Source organism: Nomia melanderi, unplaced genomic scaffold (assembly GCF_051020985.1).
Source record: "Nomia melanderi isolate GNS246 unplaced genomic scaffold, iyNomMela1 scaffold0794, whole genome shotgun sequence".
NCBI lineage: Eukaryota > Metazoa > Arthropoda > Insecta > Hymenoptera > Halictidae > Nomia > Nomia melanderi.
Genome location: NW_027475908.1, coordinates 12,501 through 17,500, shown reverse-complemented (window position 1 = coordinate 17,500; position 5,000 = coordinate 12,501). Strand labels below are relative to the sequence as shown.

The 5,000-nt window shown below is 37.2% G+C and overlaps 1 non-coding gene across 1 annotated transcript in view; it reads right to left on the bottom strand.

Moving 5' to 3' along the window:
* LOC143176750 (small subunit ribosomal RNA) overlaps positions 1-185 on the bottom strand; it is a 1,923-nt gene extending 1,738 nt beyond the window's left edge. Inside the window, exon 1 of the ribosomal RNA XR_013001260.1 lies at positions 1-185. This exon is cut by the window's left edge and continues 1,738 nt beyond it. This is a non-coding gene — a ribosomal RNA (small subunit ribosomal RNA).
* Positions 186-5,000: the final 4,815 nt, after the last annotated feature.

The window sequence follows — 5,000 nt, the reverse complement described above, 5'->3', positions numbered from 1 at the left end:
ACTCTGTTTTGCATGTATTAGCTCTAGAATTACCACAGTTATCCAAGTAAATGTGGGTACGATCTAAGGAACCATAACTGATTTAATGAGCCATTCGCGGTTTCACCTTAATACGGCATGTACTGAGACATGCATGGCTTAATCTTTGAGACAAGCATATGACTACTGGCAGGATCAACCAGGGAGCTTCGAGTAAATTTTCATCATACGAAGCAAAAATATGTATGTATATATATATCTTAGTCGCCGACTCTCTCCCTTAAGAGTCGGATCGACGATACTTTTTCTCGTCTTTAAGACAGTTCTCTTTCTCCTCTCTCTTCTCTCTACTCTCTTCTCTCTTCTCTTTCGAGTTGGTAAATTTCGCTCCACTATTAGATTACCAACTCCGCACGAATTACCACATGGGTATATCCGCGCATATACATCAGGAGGACCTCCAAAAATTTCAAACTCTCCCGTGTATCTCTCCGAGATCTTTTTAGAAGAAAAAGAATCTCGGATGTCACATCGACTTTCAGGTTTGTAAGCACGTATGCTCGAGCGCTCTCCATCGTGTAAGCACGGACATAACGCACGAAGTCCGAAGACCGCGTACGTTAACATGCTGGACATATCGAGAAAGCGCGAACCATGCTAGGCGTACCCATGTCGAGGCCCTCGCGTTAAAGATCATACTCTTCTTTTCGTTCTCTCTTCTTTGCCCAGAAATAATATATATTTCTTATAATATATACCTCTTAGTTTATGTATTTCTCTCTTAGGACACCTCAATTTTATATGTATATATTATATTTCATTCGAACAATTTTTGTTCGTCGCCCCTTTTTGTGTGTAGTATTTCGTTTGGTCTTTGCCATTAAATTTTTGTATACGAAAAATATATTTTCGCTCGGATAGAAAACCCCTTTTGGGTTTCTGAGAGTTGATGTGAGAGTCGTACAAGTATAACGAATATACGTTGTATCCAACCCAACATTCTGGGCTTACCACATAAGGGCCATTCGGTCTGAGACACCGACCCGTGGTCATGCTGTGTAGAGAAAAATTCGCAACGGAACGCGGTACAGAACAGTCGAGGAATGGACCTCGAGGAGCTGAACGACTGCTTCTCGACCGAGATCGTAGAATAGCCGCTCGCCCGCCGCTGCGCCGACCGGTCCGCTCGAACCGACGTGCTCTCTTATAGTAACCAAACGGGCGGCCGCGACGACCGCGGCGCCGGCCGCTCAGCACGGGCGCTTATGGTGGTAAACTGCCGCGCGTACAGACCAACCGGCCGGGCTGCTGGTACTTAGCCGCTGAAACTATGGTCGATTCGAACATATATTAACATACGATTTTTATTCGATAAATCGTTATTGTACATATTAAACGTTAGTTTCCACCGAAAGAAAAATTTTTTAGAATTTTTTTTTTCCAAAAATTGCAAGAGTAAACTTTTTTAATATTCGATTTAAAAATTTTTAAATGCTTAATCCTTACATTAAACTACTGGGAGAACTCAGAAATCATAATGAAAAAAATTACAAAAATTTATTTTTCTCAGAAACTCCGAAAAACAGAGTGGTCGAATCCGTGCAAGCCGGAATTTTTCTAAGTCCCCACGGTCAAGAGTAAACTTTTTTAATAAGCGTTTTAAAATTATTTCAATGTTTAATCCATGCGTAAACATGACGTTTATTAACGTTTTTAACATTAAAAAAAATTACAAAAATTTATTTTTCAAAAAAAATGGAAAAAACCGATTCGTCGGAGCGAGGTGTCCAGCCCGTGCGGTAATTCCAGCAGGCGAATCGGACTTCCCGAAATTTTTCTAAGTCCCACGGTCGACACCAACTTTTTTAATAAGCGTTTTAAAATTATTTCAATGTTTAATCCATGCGTAAACATGACGTTTATTAACGTTTTTAACATTAAAAAAAATTACAAAAATTTATTTTTCAAAAAAAATGGAAAAAACCGATTCGTCGGAGCGAGGTGTCCAGCCCGTGCGGTAATTCCAGCAGGCGAATCGGACTTCCCGAAATTTTTCTAAGTCCCACGGTCGACACCAACTTTTTTAATAAGCGTTTTAAAATTATTTCAATGTTTAATCCATGCGTAAACATGACGTTTATTAACGTTTTTAACATTAAAAAAAATTACAAAAATTTATTTTTCAAAAAAAATGGAAAAAACCGATTCGTCGGAGCGAGGTGTCCAGCCCGTGCGGTAATTCCAGCAGGCGAATCGGACTTCCCGAAATTTTTCTAAGTCCCACGGTCGACACCAACTTTTTTAATAAGCGTTTTAAAATTATTTCAATGTTTAATCCATGCGTAAACATGACGTTTATTAACGTTTTTAACATTAAAAAAAATTACAAAAATTTATTTTTCAAAAAAAATGGAAAAAACCGATTCGTCGGAGCGAGGTGTCCAGCCCGTGCGGTAATTCCAGCAGGCGAATCGGACTTCCCGAAATTTTTCTAAGTCCCACGGTCGACACCAACTTTTTTAATAAGCGTTTTAAAATTATTTCAATGTTTAATCCATGCGTAAACATGACGTTTATTAACGTTTTTAACATTAAAAAAAATTACAAAAATTTATTTTTCAAAAAAAATGGAAAAAACCGATTCGTCGGAGCGAGGTGTCCAGCCCGTGCGGTAATTCCAGCAGGCGAATCGGACTTCCCGAAATTTTTCTAAGTCCCACGGTCGACAACAACTTTTTTAATAAGCGTTTTAAAATTATTTCAATGTTTAATCCATGCGTAAACATGACGTTTATTAACGTTTTTAACATTAAAAAAAATTACAAAAATTTATTTTTCAAAAAAAATGGAAAAAACCGATTCGTCGGAGCGAGGTGTCCAGCCCGTGCGGTAATTCCAGCAGGCGAATCGGACTTCCCGAAATTTTTCTAAGTCCCACGGTCGACACCAACTTTTTTAATAAGCGTTTTAAAATTATTTCAATGTTTAATCCATGCGTAAACATGACGTTTATTAACGTTTTTAACATTAAAAAAAATTACAAAAATTTATTTTTCAAAAAAAATGGAAAAAACCGATTCGTCGGAGCGAGGTGTCCAGCCCGTGCGGTAATTCCAGCAGGCGAATCGGACTTCCCGAAATTTTTCTAAGTCCCACGGTCGACAACAACTTTTTTAATAAGCGTTTTAAAATTATTTCAATGTTTAATCCATGCGTAAACATGACGTTTATTAACGTTTTTGACATTAAAAAAAATTACAAAAATTTATTTTTCGGAAAAAATGGAAAAAACCGATTCGTCGGAGCGAGGTGTCCAGCCCGTGCGGTAATTCCAGCAGGCGAATCGGACTTCCCGAAATTTTTCTAAGTCCCACGGTCGACACCAACTTTTTTAATAAGCGTTTTAAAATTATTTCAATGTTTAATCCATGCGTAAACATGACGTTTATTAACGTTTTTAACATTAAAAAAAATTACAAAAATTTATTTTTCAAAAAAAATGGAAAAAACCGATTCGTCGGAGCGAGGTGTCCAGCCCGTGCGGTAATTCCAGCAGGCGAATCGGACTTCCCGAAATTTTTCTAAGTCCCACGGTCGACACCAACTTTTTTAATAAGCGTTTTAAAATTATTTCAATGTTTAATCCATGCGTAAACATGACGTTTATTAACGTTTTTAACATTAAAAAAAATTACAAAAATTTATTTTTCGGAAAAAATGGAAAAAACCGATTCGTCGGAGCGAGGTGTCCAGCCCGTGCGGTAATTCCAGCAGGCGAATCGGACTTCCCGAAATTTTTCTAAGTCCCACGGTCGACACCAACTTTTTTAATAAGCGTTTTAAAATTATTTCAATGTTTAATCCATGCGTAAACATGACGTTTATTAACGTTTTTAACATTAAAAAAAATTACAAAAATTTATTTTTCAAAAAAAATGGAAAAAACCGATTCGTCGGAGCGAGGTGTCCAGCCCGTGCGGTAATTCCAGCAGGCGAATCGGACTTCCCGAAATTTTTCTAAGTCCCACGGTCGACAACAACTTTTTTAATAAGCGTTTTAAAATTATTTCAATGTTTAATCCATGCGTAAACATGACGTTTATTAACGTTTTTGACATTAAAAAAAATTACAAAAATTTATTTTTCGGAAAAAATGGAAAAAACCGATTCGTCGGAGCGAGCTGTCCAGGCCGTGCGGTAATGCCAGCAGGCGATCCGGGGTACTCGAAATTTTTCTAAGTCCCGACGGTCAAGAGTAAACTTTTTCATCACATATTTCAAAATTTTTTTAATGTTTAATCCACGCATAAAAACGCAGTTTATTAACGTTTTTAACGTTGAGAAAATTGACAAAAATTTTTTTTTCACTGAAAATGGAAAAAATGTATCGGTCGATGCGGGCTATCCAGGCCGTGCGGTAATTCCAGCAGGCGATCCGGGGTACTCGAAATTTTTCTAAGTCCCGACGGTCAAGAGTAAACTTTTTCATCACATATTTCAAAATTTTTTTAATGTTTAATCCACGCATAAAAACGCAGTTTATTAACGTTTTTAACGTTGAGAAAATTGACAAAAATTTTTTTTTCACTGAAAATGGAAAAAATGTATCGGTCGATGCGGGCTGTCCATGCCGTGCGGTAATTCCAGCCGGCGATCCGAGGTACTCGAAATTTTTCTAAGTCCGAACGGTCAAGAGTAAACTTTTTCATCACATATTTCAAAATTTTTTTAATGTTTAATCCACGCATAAAAACGCAGTTTATTAACGTTTTTAACGTTGAGAAAATTGACAAAAATTTTTTTTTCACTGAAAATGGAAAAAATGTATCGGTCGATGCGGGCTATCCAGGCCGTGCGGTAATTCCAGCAGGCGATCCGGGGTACTCGAAATTTTTCTAAGTCCCGACGGTCAAGAGTAAACTTTTTCATCACATATTTCAAAATTTTTTTAATGTTTAATCCACGCATAAAAACGCAGTTTATTAACGTTTTTAACGTTAAGAAAATTGACAAAAATTTTT